The following is an 18,732-nucleotide window of genomic DNA, read 5'->3' as shown; positions in this document are numbered from 1 at the left end:
TTGGACTATTGGACCTGCTGTCATTAGGGGATTAAACAATAATTTGAACAGTAAGCTTCATGTAAATTCGGGTTTCTATAAAAAATAAATGAGGATTTTTTTTTTTACTCTTTTTCCTAATTCAGCTCTGTGATATGTCCCACAGTATATGACTGAATAGAACTAAAACTGCAAGATAAATGATGGATTGATTGTTGTCCAGGTCAGTACAGCAGCTCATATATTTAATTCCCAGAAAATCAGGACTACATGTTTTTGAAAGAGAGAGGTGATTTATTAGAACAAAAGAGTTATCCTAAACTCACGCTGAAAGTAAAAGTAATAATTTAATAGTGACATGAAACTTTTAAGTTGTCTTTTGGAATGACCTGAAACAGAAGAGTGAGGTACCTAGATTAACAGATAGATGGGCAGGTAGAACATTAGATTCTAGCTGTCTGGATAAATAATTGCCTGCTGGCCTAAATTAGAATTACGAACTCAAGGTGAAAGCTCTTACTATAGGAGAAGAGCAATTATAGCCAGTATCATCCAGTACCCAGTGGAACATTACTCATATCTACTCTGCTTTCTTTCTCATATACCATTCTCACAAATACCATCTCTTTCTCTTCTATTTTTTTATGTATTTTCTATTCATCTAATTTTTTTCCATAGGTATTATCAATACCCACTTGTATCTACAGTTAGAAGAAGAAATATATGGGTGCATACAATCCTTCAGCTGAGGGCAGATAACATTGGCTGAGCACATGGACCTGATTAGAAGGCTGTGTGTGTCTGTATAAAAGGCTAGGGTGCTAGGAATTGGGCTTGTGAGAGTTTCAGATGGCTTGTGATTGGTATTGAATGGAGAGAAGGTGAGGTCTGCAGAGTGCTGTATGAGGAATTTTAGTGGGAAAATCTATTTCACGGGTTAATGCGGTTGCGGGAAGGTGTGGGAAGATGTGAAATGTGTGTGTGTGTGTGTGTGTGTCTAACATTGTTTTTACCCACCTATCCTCCTTGGGGATTGTTTTAGGTATTTTGGTGAGGGATGTTGTGTTGATGTGGGAGAAGGAAGTGATGTTAAGGGTGATATTGCAATTTGAATTTGTCAGATAAGAATTATTTGGAGAAGGGGGAAGTTGCAGCTCATAAAAAAAGGGCTTGTTTGAGCTACAAAATTTGGCACAGCAACATTTTGGTAACACAGTTGAACTGTGTTGTGCTATGTTTATGTTTAGTTACATTTGCTATACTGCCTTCACTAACTTGCAGATGAAAGTGGTTTACAATCTAAAAAATTGCAAAAAGAAATAAATAGGAAAGGAAATACAAAACTGGGCAGAAAAGAGTAACCACACCTAGAAACCATTCAAGCCCCACAAAGTGGTAAACCAAGAGACGAGAGGTATAGTGGAAAGAGAACGAAAAAGATAAGGGTAAAGAAGGAAACTAAAGAGAAGAGGGGAGTACAAACCCAGTGGAATGAGATTACAATCAACCTAGATGGGGTAAAATGCCTGATTAAAAAGCTAAATTTTTTAAATAGATTAAAATTTTAACAGAGATGGTTCAGCTCAAATGGGCAGGGGCAGAGAATTCCATTAATAAGCAAAAAAGAAAGCACAATGTCTGGCTGTGTTCAAACAAGCTTGTTTTGGGCTGGACAATACCAAGTGGTGGCATGAAGTGAACGGGCCAAGGAATAAGGAATCGTGAGAGTTGATAGAGGCACGGACCCATCCTAAATGCCTTGAAGGTAAGCAAGAAAATTTTAAATATTATCCATTATTCAACAGGGAGCCAGTGATGCTTTGAAGCAAAGGAGAAACATGATTATATCATTGTACAGGACAGATAAGCCTGATAACTGTATTTTGGAAAAACTGTAATATGTTTAAGTGAAAGCAAGTGCAACCTAAATAAACTATATTACAACAGACCAATCTGGAAATTAGCAACAAGGGAATAAGAGATTGAAAGATATCATGGTCAATATACCATCTGACTGAATGCAACTGGTGAAGAATGATGAAACCAGCATTGCACACATGAGATATTTGCGCAGAGGAGAACTAAGAATAAAGAGTGATGCCTAAGTAGCGAAAGGAATCTATAAGCTGAACATCAGCTCCAAAGAGGCTTAAAGTGAAACTACCCATGAATCAACAGGCTACCATCTCTTGCTTATTTAGAACTAGTTTATGATCAGAGAGTCATTTAGAAACTATGTTAAGGCAGTCTTGTAAAGGACCAATAGCAAGAGAAAAATAGTAGGTCAAATAGACAATATATCATCTCTGCATAGAAATGGCAGGAAATGCCAGTTGATTGGATAATAGTAGCAAGAGTGTTAACGCAAGTTAAAAAAGAGTAGGAACAGAATGGAGCCCTGAGTAACACCACGTGCTAGGAGGTGAGGAGAAGACACAGAAGAGGAAGTGATAACTTTGTAGGAGCAGCCGAAAGAACGGAGCTGAACAAAGACAAAACAGTTCCAGTTATCCCAAGACAGGAGAGATGAGAAAGCAATAGAGACCAAGTCAAAAGCAGCAGAAGACAGCTAGGACAAAATCATTTCTTCCATGGTTTTGTCATGGCAAAGCAAGTTTGTTGCTGACTAGCCAGTTAGAGTGGAAATTAGTCCGCTTTGGGTGGGGGGTCAGTTTAGGAGCTTGACATGCACAATTTGTAATGCTAAGATGTTTGTTGTTAATAACAAAGCTGTTGCCAATGTTTTACAACTATTGTGTTGCTTTCATTTTTGGAAAAGGCCCTGAACTGCGGGTGATAGTGCGAGAGAGTGGTGTAAATGTCAACATTAGGAGGAGATTTTGATTGGTACCATGAGTGACTATGAATAGGTGGGTCCCTTGTAGCACTTTAAGGGGCTCAGTTTCAAAACAAAAGTCCAAAAAAATATCATAAGTGCAGAAGGACATTTTTCTCTCAAAAACATCCAAGCTGTGATTTTCAACACCCCAATTTTAGATGCTTTGCTCTACAGTCCATCCAAATTTCATGGGGGCATGTTGGCAGCATGGTTTGGGTGGGACATGCACCAAAACATAGATGTTTTTCTGCAATAACGGAACAAAATGAAAACATCTAGAGCCAAAATCAATACATTTTTGGCTAGACCTGTTTCAATTATGACTAACCTGCTTATTTTCGAAGGAGAAGGGCGCCCACCTTCCGACACAAATCGGGAGATGGGCGTCCTTCTCCTAAGGTCGCCCAAATCGGCATAATGGAAAGCCGATTTTGGGCATCCTCAAATGCTTTCCATCATGGAGACGAACAAAGTTAAAGGGGGTGTGTCGGCAGTGTACCAAAGGCGGGACATGGGCGTGGTTAACAGATGGGCATCCTCGGCTGATAATGGAAAAAAGAAGGGCATCCCTGACGAGCATTTGGCCGACTTGGTCCATTTGTTTCACGACCAAGCATCAAAAAGGTGCCTGAACTGACCAGATGACCACCAGAGGGATCGGGGATGACCTCACCTGACTTCCCCAGTGGTCACTAACCAGCTCCCACCCCAAAAAAACAACTTCAAAAGCATTTGTCTTTTTTTTTTTAGAGTATGTCCTTCGCTATGTCTCCATCCCTGTGATGACATCCAAAATGTGGGTGTTTCTGTGAGAAGGTCATCCATGCTTTTACTATGCCTCTGACACCCTCTTTATTTATTTATTTGGATTTTGGATCACAAGTAACAGCAGTGGGATTTGAACTAGCCACCTCTGGATTGCAAGACCTGTGTGTTAACCACTAGGCCACTCTGCCACTCCTCCACACCATTCCACTCCCTTAAAAATTGGTCATCCCTCTGTGTGTGTGTGTGTGGGAAGCCAGTATGCAGGTCCCTGGGGGGGAGGTATGTGTGTTTCAGCAGAGGCATAATGAAGGCGTTGACGTCCTTCTTTCAAACATTTTGGACGTCCTCAACTGCCCCCCACAGGGATGGCCAAATTTCAAGGGAAGGTAGTGGAGTAGAGTAGAGTGACCTAGTGGTTAAAGCACTGGTCTTGCAATGTTAGAGGTGGCTGGTTCAAGTCCCACCACTACTACTACTTGTGATCCAAAATCCAAATAAATAAAAAGGGTATCAGAGCACATCCTTCTCAAAGAAACATCCACACTTTGGATGTCCTCAACTGCTGTCACTTCCCCTCCTTAGGAAGGAAATTGTGTGCAAATGAGCTAATAACAAGCAGCTCATTTGCATGCAATTTCATTCATGCATGCCTGTTCCTTTCCAGATTAGTAAGGAAAGGGTTTTTTCCATGCAGTTAGTGGGACCAGTGCACTATGAATGCTGGCTCCTCCCACAACCAAATGGCTTGGATTTGGTCATTTCTGAGATGGGCATCCTTGCTTTCCATTATTGCCAAAAGCCAGAGACAACCATCTCTAAGGTCAACCTAAATTTCATGATTTGGGCACCCCTGACCATATTATCAAAATGAAAGATGGACATCCATCTTGTTTCGATAATACAGGTTGCCCCGCCCCTTTACAGTGCTGTCCTTAGAGATGGGCTCCCGCATTTGATTATCCCCCTCCACGTAACCAAAAGGTGCCATAAATGACAAAATAACCACTGGAGGGATTAAGACATAACCCCCCTTACTCCCACAGTGGTCACTGACCCTCTCACAGCCTTCTACGATGTGACAGTGACAGTATATACCAGGCTCTATGACAACTTCAGATATGATGATCACTTCTATTAGAGCAGCAAGCAAGTCCCGTGAGTAGCCTAGTGGTTAGGCCCATATCCTACACTTGTTGTGATACACTTGTTGTGTAATGTGTGAGCCCTCCAAAAAAACACTAAATACCTACTGTACCTACACATAGGTGACACCTGCAAGCTTGAGAGCTATCGTAGTGATGTACAGTAAGGTATGGTAGGTATATTTCTGCCCCTGGAGGGCTCACCATACAATATAACAGGGTTATGGTGAGATGTATACCTGGTACCTTTTATGTGAAGTCCACTACAGTGCCCCCTAGGCTGCTCCATTGCTCTGCTGGAATGTCTGTGTGAGCAGTCTACTAAGAATGATGGCCCCCCAGACAACCTCATGGCTGGTTTTTTTGGCATTTTCTCTTGGATGTTTTATTTTCAAAAATGGTCCCTCAAAAAAATCCACTGAGCACAAAACACCTAGAAAAAGGCAATTTTTGAACCAAAAATGTATACATTTTTCGGGTTTAAAATGGCTATGTTCACCACTCTATTTTTAGATGTTTTTAGCAAAACATACAAAATTGGACTTAGATGTTTTATCAAAAATGTCCATCCACATATGGTACTATGAGCAGGATACAGCAATCAGTACTTTACCGACATAAGACCTTGAACACAGGTAATAGTCTTCTGAAATGTAATAGATCACTTTAAGGTCAATAAAATGACAATTGAGGTATTGTACCTACTGAAGGAAGTATAGCTCTCAAAAGGTAGTCATGTGTGTTATTCCAAAGGTATTGCCTTCAACTTGTCTGTTTCTAACCAGAGAATATGAACGTGGTGCTGATATTCAAATGTAAACTCTTCACCTTTTGGAGCTACAGGGGAAGCCTTGTGTAAACAACAACATCAACAATAATAATAATAAAAACTTTGAACGTATCTGTCTTTTCTTGTCCAGTCTCTGTCATATCTCCACAGTGATTCCTTCTTCATTCTTCTTGAAGTTGTCATTTTGGCAGCCTGTACAGTCGTAGCAAGCCAAGCAAGAGAGGTTTTATTCTGCTGCTGCTGTAGGTTCTCTAGCTCTCTGGGTCAGTGCACAAATTAAGCAGAGGTGTGATATTAAAAAAAGAGCTGAACAACTGACATTCTGCCTCCAAGATTGCAAACAGACCAGAGAATTGCACATCTAATGATCTGACACTGCACAATCCCTTCTTGGATCATGGAATGCATAAACGTGCTTGTCTAACTAAGGCATACTTACACTGAAAAGTGAAGTGTGATGCTTGTTTTCCCTTCTGTATTTATTTCTTATTTAAAAATTGGATCCGGCTTTCAAATGTGGAAAGTAAACCAAATATCATTCTTTTCAAGATGGAAACAATTCTGGGCAAGTCACTTAAACCTCCATTGCCCCAGATACAAAATAAGTACCTGTTTAAATATGTAAACCATTTTGATAGTAACCACTGAAAGGCAGTATATAAAGTTCCATTCCCTTTCTTTGTGTTTGGAACTATTTTACATGAGTATATTGTAACAGGGGGTTTAGGTTTAGGAAAAAAATAAATTTAATACTTACCTGGGGTCCGTTTTGGGGGCTCAGGGGCTATTTTTGTGGATGGAGGGCGTCTGGGTGCCTGGAGAGGTAGGCAGGAGCGCTGCGGGAGGAGTAGCGTTGTGTTTCCGTGGCCCGGGACGTTCTCGGGTCTGTGGAGAGGACCGGGCGGTGAGAAGTAGCGCTGAGTTTTTTTAGGGGCCAGGAGGGCGCGCTGCGGGAGGCAGCGCCTTCGTCTTGTATGTCCGGGGACGATTGAGTCCCCAGACATGTGGCCTAGAACCGGCATCTCCGGTATTTTCGGGCCCTGCTGGGCCGCTTGTTTTGGGAAGCAGTGCTGCGGGAGCAGCAGGGAGGCGGCGCCGCAACGATCTGGGCGGGAGAGGAGAGCAGGAAGATGGCCGGCGATTCGTGGATTGGCGCGAGAGTGCATGAGGCGGCGCGCCTCATGCACACATCGCGAACGTGCGTTTTCACGTTTAGGCCGAAGCCGGGGCCTAAATTTTGGGCCCGGCTTCGGAGCTTTTTTATTTTTCCCTCCGTTTTTGCGGGAAGACAGCGAGGACCGGAACCGAAGGCAGGGGTCGTGTGAGGGGAAAATCCCGGTCAAGGTAAGGGGTCTTTTGACCCGAAATTTTAATTTATTTATTTTTAAAATGTGTAAATTCGGTTTTTTATTTTTAAAAAATCAGGGATTTGTTTAATTTAAATTCTGTTTTTGGATTTGGGGTTAGGGAATTTTTTAGGATTTTTGTAGTACTTTAGTTTTCTAATGTTTGTTTCTTAAATAGGAGTTTTTGACAGAAGTGGGTTTTATAGGGTTAGGAAAGGGTTAATTTTTTTAATTCGACAGGGTAGGTCCGGGAGGGAAGTTTGAAATTTTTGGGATAGTTTTTAATTGGATTTGGGAATTTTAGAGGGGTCTGGGATAGTTTGTTTGAAGGCAGACGTCAGAATTTGGGATTTTTAAAATTGGAAAACAGGGATGGATAGGAAATGGGGAGTTTAATTTTTGGGTGAAGTTTGGAGTGATTTGAGAAAATTTTAAGGTGATTTTAGTTAATTAGTATGATTTTCCATTAAAGTCTATGGGGTTTTATTTTTTAAAATGGAGCTGTAGCAGCGCTGGCCAACATTCCGCAGGTCAGCTCAGCCAGCTTGGAATGTTTAAAAGGGATAGTGATTGGCTGAGCTGGTCTCGGAATGGCAAGCCAGCGCTGGTCTCCCTGGAAACGGTGGTTGAGGCACTTGGTCAGAAGGTATTGGTCAGTCAAGGAGAGAGGTGTGTGGTGTGTGAGGGGAGAGAGTGGAAGGTGTTTGAAGGGTAAAAGTGGAGGAATTTGAGAAATTTTGAAGAAAAATATAATTAGAGAATAGTGTATTATTGAGGGGGTTATAGTGGTTTGGTGGGGAAGTTTGGTTAAAATTTATTAAGTTTAGGAAATAGGATTAATAGTAATTGGGTTTGTAAGGGGTGCGGGGTGTGAGTTATATAAGGGGGTGTTTGGGAATATAGTAGGGGTGTAATAGTTAAGGAATTTTTGGAATTTAAAATAGTTTTTTTAGGAGTTAAGTGTTAAATTACTGAAGTGGTTAGAAAACAATATAGAAGTATGAATGGAATGTAAAGTGATATAAAGTATTGTGAAAGAGTAGTGAAAGTGTCTAAGACCGGCCAACACTATTACATTAGTGTTAGTTAGGGAAAGAAAAAATAGTTAGAAAAGGAGAAAACTTAAGAGAAAGGGACAAACTGAACTTATTTTAATTTTAAGAGACAGAGGGCCACAGTGTAAAATTCTCCTAGAAGCAGAATTTCTGCCATTACCCAGATCAGACAGGGTTTTCTCTCCATTTACTTTGGTTTTGAGGGGAGGTTTAGGAGGAAGACCAGCTGTGCATTTAAGAAAATCTACAAGGGCCCCGGCGCAAGAAAGATTTCACCGGCACGCTTGGAACCAAAGGAATTGATACACCGACAGCTAAGTGACTGAGATACTGGGACTGAGTATCAAGGGGAAAGTGGGTGTTACTTACTTTAAAGGGGAAAAAAGGGAAAAGAGAGAAGAGGAAAAAAATCCAAATCAAATACTTACCTGTTCCTGAAAGGGGGGGGGGGGGGGGAGAAAAGAAGACGTTTCCTGCAAAACATAAAGGGGAACACAAAGTATCAAATTCCGGAGAAACATCTTTTGGGAGAGTACAAAGAATTGTTAACAGGGGAAAGATTTAGTGAAAACAAAAACATTATACTTATCTGATGTCTGTTCTGATTCTGTGGTAAGAATACCTGAAAAGAGAAAAGAAGCAAGTTTATATTTCCTTTTAGAAGAAACAGGTTATTCATTGTACATAAATTGTGGGATCATTGTATAATTTTGTAAGTTGTCTTTAATTTACTTTGAGATTGAATTTAAAGAATATAAAATAAATAACAATTTATTGCATTGAAAAGAACTCTGTGGCTGATTGAGATGTGTGGGAGCCCAATAGGGAGAATCCTAAATTTAGTTTCATTTTCCTCTTCCATTCTTAGAGAGTGGAAGACGAGGATAGTGATTCTAACACATTTCCGGTAACTTATAGTGTGCAAGTATCCAGGCCCGATTACAAACACCTGATTTTGGGGTGAGCACACAGTTACAGCTGAGGTGCCGGAAGTGCCAGTTAGAAATTGGCGTAGTCAGCAGGATAACCTTCCTGAATTTGAGGGCCCCTGAAGGTAAATTCTGCGTAGGAGGGGGAATTTAGTGGTTGTAATAAAGTTTTAAAAATTTTGGTGAATTATTTCTGGGGTGACAAAATATCCTGGGTTTTGGGTTTGCCTGGAATCTCTGCCTTGCAGCAGCACTTGATTCCTGAGAGGTACGAGAATGGACAGAGGAGCATCGGGAAGTTCCATTGCTCCTGTGCCTCAAGTAATCGCGCACACGGTGTTCATTCCTCAGGAGCGTTCCATGCCAGAATTCAGTGGATTTCCCAAAGGACCAGAAGATTTGAAAATCGCAGAATGGGTGGAGAAAATGAAATCAAGAATGAAAATCATGCGCATCCCAGCTGAAGACCAGTGTGATGTAGTGAGGGATCATTTGAAGGGGATTGCAGCAGACACCGTGAAGTACATGCTTCCGAGGGATTGTACCGTAGAAGAAATTTTCGAGTTGCTGAAACAAGTTTATGGTGATCGAGTGGCTTTGGGACTTCGGTTTCAAGAATTTTACAATTTACGTCAAGGGGAAAAAGATTCCATCCATGTGTATGCGTATCGTCTCCAGGAGAAGTTGGAGGGCATCATGGCTAGAGACCGAAGGAGAGTTGGGGATCCTGATGAAACTTTGAAGGAGCAGTTTATCATTGGTCTTAGGGATGAGACATTAAAGAGAGAAGTGCTGAAAAGCAACGAAGACAACCCCAGACAGAGTTTTGCAGAACTGATGCAAGCAGCCATCAGGTGGGCCGGTGAGGAAAGAGGCTTGTCCACATGGGAGACAGCACCAAAGAAAATCCTACCAAGACAGAGGGAAGACGCTGCTGATTATGGTCGTCCAGAGGAAACAGCGACAGTGGTTATGATGCGCCAGATGACTAATATGTTGGCCAAGATGTGCGAGAGGCAAGAGGAGGAATGGAGAAGACAACGGATAGAGAGAGACCAGTTACGATACTCGGAAGTCAGGAAGGAGTATCCTCGATATAATTGTAATGCAAGGCCTTCCAGAACGGTGACTGGTGAACCAATATGCTACCGCTGTCAGGAGCCAGGACATATAGCACGATACTGTCAGAGTGAGAGGAGTGGTTTCTCAGAAAGAGCCCGAGGTGCTCCAATGAGCAAGAATCAATGTAATAAGGAGGAGGAAAAGCCTAGTACCAGTGGTAACGCTCAAGGAAGTGCTTCAATCCCGGTGACGGGAAGTGAAAGAAAGCCAGTGATACAGATGCAGAGGTCAGTGAATGTGGAGGAAGTCTCGGAAACAAGTTACCTGGGAGAGAGGGCGGTGGGAACCAGTCCGGTATTGAAGGTAACGATAAATGGAGTTGAAACCCTATGTACCATCGACACTGGTTCGACTGTATCTACCATACTGGCCAGTTACTTCTATAAAAACTTCCCTGACACCGCACATCTTAAAGATGCTAGTGAACTGGTGCTAGTGGCTGTAAATGGGACGGATCTACCTGTGCTTGGGTATATTGACGCAGATGTTCAATGCCTGGGTCAAGTCATACCAAGAAGATGCATTTTTATTGTCAAGGATAATTTTTACAATGGAAAGGTTGAGAGCCAGCTCGTACCAGGAATAGTGGGAATGAATGTGCTCAGATATCTGGAAGGATTGTTCAAGGATCTGACGGTTTTGATGAGTGCTCCTGAGAAGATCGCGAAAGTGAGAGCTGAAATATCCCAAAACAAGATCAAGGCAGAGGGATATGTTAAAGTGCGCGGTAGTGTGAAGCAAATTTTGCCAGCTATGACGGAAAGCATACTGATGGGAAAATGTCAACAGGTACGGAAAGTTTCTAGTGTTTTAATGGTGACTGCTTCACGGAAGATTACCTTACATAACAAGGTGAGGGTGGTGAACACCTTGGTTAAGCCAGAAAGAGGAAATATCTGGGTCCGGATGATTAATGCAGGCGTTCAAGATATTGCCATACCTGGAAGAGCACAGATAGCAGAGGTCCATACTGCAGCAAGTGAAAAGTCGGAAGAGAGTTCTGGAATGCTATTGGAATGCCCAAATGAGAGAATAAAGAAAGCTCAGAGAGAAGATGAAACAGTCAGTATAGTAATGGGATGGAAAGAGCATCAATATTCTCCTTCTCAGGAAGACTTGACTTCGCCCAGGGTGAAGCAGCTTTGGAAACATCGAGATCGTCTGTTGATAAAAGATGGAATGCTTTTTAGAGGGTACGAAGACTGTAGATCGGGAGAGGATATTCTGCAGATCGTGGTACCCGACTTGTTGAAGAAGGAAATGTTGGAAAACTTCCATAACAATATGGGGCACTACGCATTGGAGACCACGTTTAAGAACCTAAGAAAGAGACACTTCTGGGTGAACATGCGGGCAGACGTGGCCGAGTGGATTAAAGATTGCAGAAGATGCTGTTTGGCGAGAGAATTATTCCCCAAGGAGAGATGTGAAATGGGATGTTTCAATGTGATAAAACCCCAGGAGGTGCTAGCTGTAGACTATATCATGTTAGAAAGGGACAGACGAGGATTTGAAAGCGTGCTCGTCATGACAGCTCTATTTTCCCGGTTTGCGGTAGCAGTGGCCACACGCAATCAGACAGCCAGAACCACAGCGGAAGCCTTGATATCTAGATGGTTCGCTGTATATGGAGTACCTGAGAAACTACACTCAGATCAGGGGCCAGCATTTGAATCCGGAGTCATAAAGGAAATTTGCAAATGGTATGAGATCAAGAAGACGAGGACCACTCCATACCATCCCCAGGGCAATGGACGGTGCGAGAGATTTAACAGGACCCTGCATCAGATTTTGAGTACCTTCCCAGAAGATAAGAAGAAGAATTGGTCCAAGTTTTTGCCTGAAGTAGTCCAGATTTATAACAGTTCTGTGCATAGTTCCACTGAGTATACGCCAGCTGAATTGTTTCTGGGAAGAGATTCGTTGCTTCCTTTTGAGTCCCTGGTACAGGAAAAGGAGGATCATGAAGACTGGGGAAATATTGAAAATCTGGAAGATTGGGTACAGCAACATAAAGAAAAGTTGAAGTTTGCATAGGAACAGGCTCGAAAGTGTGCGGAACATCAGAATTTAAAAATGAAGGAGCAATATGACAAGAAGGCAGGAGCAGAGCTGTTGGTGGAGGGAAGTTGGGTCTTGCTGAAGAGACAGAGATTTCCGGGCAGACACAAAATTCAGGATTTGTGGGAGGCCTGCCCCTATAAGGTAATAGGAGTTTTTGGGAAATTTGGAAATGTAATTAAGATTGAAAATGAAACCTATGGAGAGAAAATAGTTCATAGAGATTCTCTTAAGAAATATATTTTTGAGGTGAAAGGATCTGAGGTTGAACAAATTCAGGAGAAATTGATTGTGACTAAAGAGAAGAGTAATGTTGAAAAAAATTCTAGAAAAGAAAAACAAAAAGGTTATGTAATAATTACAGAATTTGTGGTTAACCCAAGTACTAATCCCTCTGTCACAGATAATGAGACGATGGAGAATGTAAGAAGTTCCGCAAGAAGTAATAAGGGTGTGTGTTCCCAATATCTGCAGGAAAATTTTATTCTGGGGTAATGTCACCAGGGTTGGATGTGAGTGTGCTTGAATGAAGTAATTGGGGATTGGTTCGTGGTGAAGGAAAAATTTTTGATGGAGTATGTTTGAGGTATAAGGTGATATAGTGGTTAGAAGAGGGGGGGGAAGTAGAATAATATTGGGGACAATATTTGGTTTTTGTCCGGGTGAATGTAACAGGGGGTTTAGGTTTAGGAAAAAAATAAATTTAATACTTACCTGGGGTCCGTTTTGGGGGCTCAGGGGCTATTTTTGTGGATGGAGGGCGTCTGGGTGCCTGGAGAGGTAGGCAGGAGCGCTGCGGGAGGAGTAGCGTTGTGTTTCCGTGGCCCGGGACGTTCTCGGGTCTCTGGAGAGGACCGGGCGGTGAGAAGTAGCGCTGAGTTTTTTTAGGGGCCAGGAGGGCGCGCTGCAGGAGGCAGCGCCTTCGTCTTGTATGTCCGGGGACGATTGAGTCCCCAGACATGTGGCCTAGAACCGGCATCTCCGGTATTTTCGGGCCCTGCTGGGCCGCTTGTTTTGGGAAGCAGTGCTGCGGGAGCAGCAGGGAGGCGGCGCCGCAACGATCTGGGCGGGAGAGGAGAGCAGGAAGATGGCCGGCGATTCGTGGATCGGCGCGAGAGTGCATGAGGCGGCGCGCCCCTCCCTTACATGAACTCCCTTAGCGCTGATTCTCACAACCTAACTTTGGTTGCCAGACTTATATACCTGCTGAAACCTGGTATAAGTGATGGCACCCAAGTTGGGTGTGCTGACCCATGATTCTGTAACAATGTGTGCAACGTTTGGCACACCCATGCCCCTCCCATGGCCATGACCCCTTCTGAGTTGGGTGTTATGGGATTTGGGCTCAAATCCTAATTGGTGCCAATTAACATCAGTAATTGTTGTTAGTGGCCAATTATTGCTTGTTAACTACTTGTTAGCCAATAAAGTTGCACGCTTATCTCAGGATCTCAGCCAAATCTGGAGGCTAGCACTAAGGTGCTTAATTTAGAAGCATAATTTGAGTTGTAGACATGCATAAACTGGCACTTATACATTCATATCTCATACATGTACAAGTCCCAATTCTTCCAAGCTGGAATATACATATCTAAAACTGAAAAATGTACAAATAGTCTGGGACTAGGGTGAACCTAAAAAATGAATGTTTATTCTCCTTTTTAGAAGGATAATGAATCTCTGTGTCCTAACAGATTGACATTAGTATTTATACCTGCTACCTAAGTGGTCAAGATTTTAGAAAAGTGCCCTGTTGAGCAGCACCCCACTGAAGGAATTAGGAGTGATCATCCATTTATCTCCCAGAAGTTGATGTCTCCTCCACCCCCCCCCCCCCTACAAAAAATAATTGGCAAGAGATAGTGGGCTCTGTGACAGAAGATTTGATAAAAATAAATGATTATGTTTCAAAAATGGTTTAGATCATTTATGTTGCTAGCATATAAGTGTTTATGTGCCTGTTTTGACCCATTAATATTTTAGATGTTTATTTGTCTAAAATGGATGCTCATGATGCTCATAACTGGTGCAACAACATAATTTCTTCATGTATTTTAGATTACATCTGATTCTGAAATATTAGCTGAACCTGAGATATCCTGACTTGGATGTCTTATTTTTGCCTGTAGGTCCTTTTTCAAATGTTGCTCTACATGTATAATGCCCACTTGATATAACAAAAAAAAAGCTGTTTGAATATCGATATTTTAGAATCAATGAAGCAAAACTGCCATATCACAACATACTTTTAAAAAATTGTATTTAGTATTTAGCCCACGCCTTTCCTGTGGTAGTTCAAGGCAAGTTACATTTAAGTACAGTAGGTATTTTCCTGTCCCCAGAGGGCTTACAATGTTAGGAGCCCTTTTACTAAGCTGCATTAGGTGCTAACGTGTGCCTAACAGGCTAAAAGTAGAGTAATGCTGGACATGCTCAGGTGTCCTGAGGTAACTCAGAAAAATGAATGTGTTAACCTTTACACTACAAAATATGTATTTATTTATTTATTTATTTATTTATTTATTTATTTATTTATTAGGGGGCATGTCATGAGCAGAGAGTGGGGATCCCTGTGCTAACCAGCTAGTGCACCTATAATACTGCATGCTAACTGGTTAGCATAGGAATACCACATGAACCCTTAGCACCTCCATAATGCTGGTGGTAAATGCTCACACAGTAATTTTTTTAAAATGGCCATGTGCTAATGGCAACTTTAGCGCATAAACTAAATAAAAAAATAGGGGCAAGAACCCTAATAGTCAATTCAAATATACAAATTGTAGTAGGAATTCTCTTAAAGTCTGACTTCCAAAACCGCTGATTCTTACAGGAGAAAAAAGCCTCAAGAAGCTCACATGTGCAATAAGCACATAGAGCAAGTCTGCTTCATCATCGGCACAAAAAAAAACCTCCTTGTATTCAAACAGTATGTATAACAACTGCAAAACTGCAACGCTATACTTCAGGATTATATGAATAAAGCACTTAGCTTAAAACTGTATATAGAAAAGCACTTCACTTCAGACATGTCTTCCTACTCCTCTCCTCCACAAAGAAGGACCGCGTTGCAGTTTTGCAGTTGTTATACATGCTGTTTGAATACAAGGAGGGTTTTTTGTGCTAATGATGAAGCAGCCCTGCTCTATGTGCTTATTGCACTTGTGAGCTTCTTGAGGCTTTTTCCTCCTGTAAGACTCAGCAGTTTTGAAAGTCAGACTTTAAGAGAACTCTTCTATAATTTGTAACTTTAGCACATAGCCTTTAATACAAAAAGTAGAAAACAGGCCATTTTATAGCATCAGTGAAAATGCCTTAGCATGTAGAAAAGACCCACGTACGGATGTAGCAGCCAATGATAATCCTATGCAAACGTATTACAACAATCTCATTAGTATTAAAATGAAAATTCTAAGTGATGCACAGCTGTTTCCAAATGATGCATAGAAAGGAGTGCCTACCTTTAACATGCAAAATTTTCCAGGAGGTCTGGAGCTATCGTAGCATGATGGTGACTTCTCAGTGAAGCATTCTGCGGTCATATTTTAATAGTGTTTTCACATGTGTGTTAAATATGTCATGTATGTGTGTCCCGCATGTAACAGCACTGTAAAAAAGTTGTCATGAAACAACAAAAACAAGGCTGAAGCACATTGTGGAGGCATGTCCATGGCACCCACAGCTGGATAAAAAGATTCACACGGCTTTCAAACATGCACATATCAACAATAAACCCCCGGGGTGTGATAGTTGTCAAGAAGAAACTGTAAAAAAGTTGTCATGGAACTAAAAAAAGGGTTAGAAGGTAAAGTTTGCCTTTTTGCGGATGATACTAAGATTTGTAACAGAGTGGACACCGGGGAGGGAGTGGAAAACATGAAAAAGGATCTGCAGAAACTAGAAGAATGGTCTAAGGTTTGGCAATTAAAATTCAATGCGAAGAAATGCAAAGTGTTGCACTTAGGGAGTAGAAATCCACGGGAGAAGTATGTGTTAGGCGGGGAGAGTCTGATAGTTACGGACAGGGAGAAGGATCTTGGGGAGATAGTATCTGAGGATCTGAAGGCAACGAAACAGTGTGACAAGGCGGTGGCCATAGCCAGAAGGTTGCTAGGCTGTATAGAGAGAGGTGTGATCAGCAGAAGAAAAGAGGTGTTGATGCCCCTGTATAAGTCATTGGTGAGGCCCACCTGGAGTATTGTGTTCAGTTCTGGAGGCCGTATCTTGCTAAGGATGTAAAAAAAAATGGAAGCAGTGCAACACGAGAATGGTATGGGATTTGCGTTACAAGACGTATTAGGAGAGACTTGTGGACCTGAACATGTATACCCTGGAGGAAAGGAGAAACAGGGGTGATATGATACAGACATTCAAATATCTGAAAGGTATTAATCCGCAAATGAACCTTTTCCGGAGATGGGAGGGCGGTAGAACGAGAGGACATGATATGAGAGTGAAGGGGGGCAGACTCAAGAAAAATGTCAGGAAGTATTTTTTCACTGAGAGATTGGTAGATACTTGGAGAATTCCTTTATTAAATAAAACGGAAAAAAAACAATATTCAAGACATTACATCATGCCGTTGTAAAACCAGCCCCACTACACTTTTATACAAAAAATACAAACCCGATAAAACCCGTCCCCCCCAAATCCCCCCCACACCATACATTCAAATCAACTTCAAGCGGACATGCTTCCACCAAACCCCAAAATTATGTACCCCCCCCTCCACCTTTTCCCAGCGTGCCAATTCCTGGACGGCTCGGACAACGTCCCAGGAAACCTGCTCAGCCGACCTGCACTCCTGGCGCATAGACACCCCACATCGGGCCACCCACAGGCAGTACCTGATAATAACTGATATGAGGAAGGCGGTACCTGGCTCCAGCCGCCCCGTCCCCTGCTGCCTCCCGTACACCCAGTCTGCATAGGTGTAGGACGTGAAGCTGGGGATGGCCAACAAGGCAGCCACTCTTCCACAAACTGCTCTGGAGAATGGACACTCCATAAGGAAGTGGTCCATCGTCTCCAGCTGACCAGCACACTCCCCCCTCGGGCAGTTTCGGTCCTGCATGCTTCGGTGCATATTTGCCCTAACATATAATTTACCGTGAAGGGACAGCCAGGCAATGTCCCTGTACTTGTTCGGGAGTCGTCTAGATGAAATAAAGCCCAGGCCCTGCCTCAGCACGGGCCCTGGAGCATCCCTAAGAGTCAGGGGAGATGAGAAATGCTGGGAGCGAACCCGCTCCACCCAGCTCTCCCTCTGCCCCGCCCTTATTTCCTCCCATGTAATGTCCCACAACCGGACCAGCTTTACTAAGGATTTGTAGTAGACTACCCCCTCCGGGAAACCCTTCCGCAACCTCCCCACCTTCCCCCCTCCCCACCAAGGGCCCCAAAATCCCTCCCACCACTGCACAACACTTTGTGCCCACCCTGGGGCCTCCGGCCCTCCCCCCCGCCCAAGGTTAAACTGGATGAACAGGGAGGAGAATAGCAAGACAGGGTTTACCATCCCCACCCCCCCCCTTCCTCCCGTGACCGGTAAGTAATATTGCGTTTTACCGGGTTCATCCTGTTGCCCCACAAAAGTTGAAAAAACACGCTGTACAATGAAGTGAAACAGCAGTCCGGCAAAAGGCAGATGTAACTCAAGAAGAGAAACATGGGGACTATCTGGGTCTTCAACAACCGGACCCTGTCTGCCATGGACATCCGCCACCCCTTCCAACGATCCACCTTTTCCCTTGCCTCCGATATCTTTTGCTCCCAACTCTCCCGCCCGTAATCCCCCCCCCCAAAATACACTTCCAACACCCGCATTCTTTCAATCCCTGCAGGAAACCCGCCCCCTAGGTTAAATCGCCGTTCCTCTGGACCCACCCACAAGCTAGTACACTTACCCAGGTTTACCCGTGACCCCGATGCCTTGGAATATTCTTCAAGGGTCTCCCGCAGCATCCTCCCCTCCCTCTGGTCTGCCACCCAAACGGTGACATCGTCTGCATAAGCGATGACTCTCAATACGTTCCCTTTGCCAACCTCTACCCCTCTGAGCCCTCCCTCCCCCCCCCCCTCCCAGCCTCCGCACCAGGGGATCTATAGCAAAAGCGTACAGCAGGGGGCTCAATGGGCACCCCTGCCGTACCCCTGCCGTACCCCTGCCGTGACCCCCACCTCCGCCCCCCTCCATCCATTCACCAGGGGAAAAATTCGCGCCCCAGCATACAACAGTTGCAGTTGTGCGATCCACTCCCCCGGGAAGCCATAGTGATCCAGGACCTTCCACGAGAACTCCCACTGCACTTGGTCGAAAGCCTTGTCCTGGTCCAAGGCCACGACCAACCTACCATCTCCCACCCGGCTATGTTCCAAGCCCTCCCTCACCCAGGCTACTGCCTCCAGCACCCCCCTTCCTGGGACCCCACACCTCTGCGGGACTGCTAGCACTTCACGGGAGACCTTCCTCATGCGAGCATGAAGCATGTGGGCGAAGATCTTCCGGTCGCTGTTCAATAGTGCTATTGGTCGCCAGTTCGCCACGTCTTGAGGATCTTTGCCTTTGCTAAGGAGGACCAATGCTGATCCTCCCATAGACTCCGGCAAGGATCCTCCTGTTCGCGCCTCCTCCCAGAGTTCCAGCAAGAGCGGCGCCAGCTGGTCCCTGAACCGTTGGTAAAACTCCGCCGGAAGTCCAT

The sequence above is a fragment of the Microcaecilia unicolor genome, chromosome 5 (genome assembly GCF_901765095.1).
Source record: "Microcaecilia unicolor chromosome 5, aMicUni1.1, whole genome shotgun sequence".
In the NCBI taxonomy this organism is placed as follows: domain Eukaryota; kingdom Metazoa; phylum Chordata; class Amphibia; order Gymnophiona; family Siphonopidae; genus Microcaecilia; species Microcaecilia unicolor.
This window is presented reverse-complemented; position numbering follows the sequence as displayed.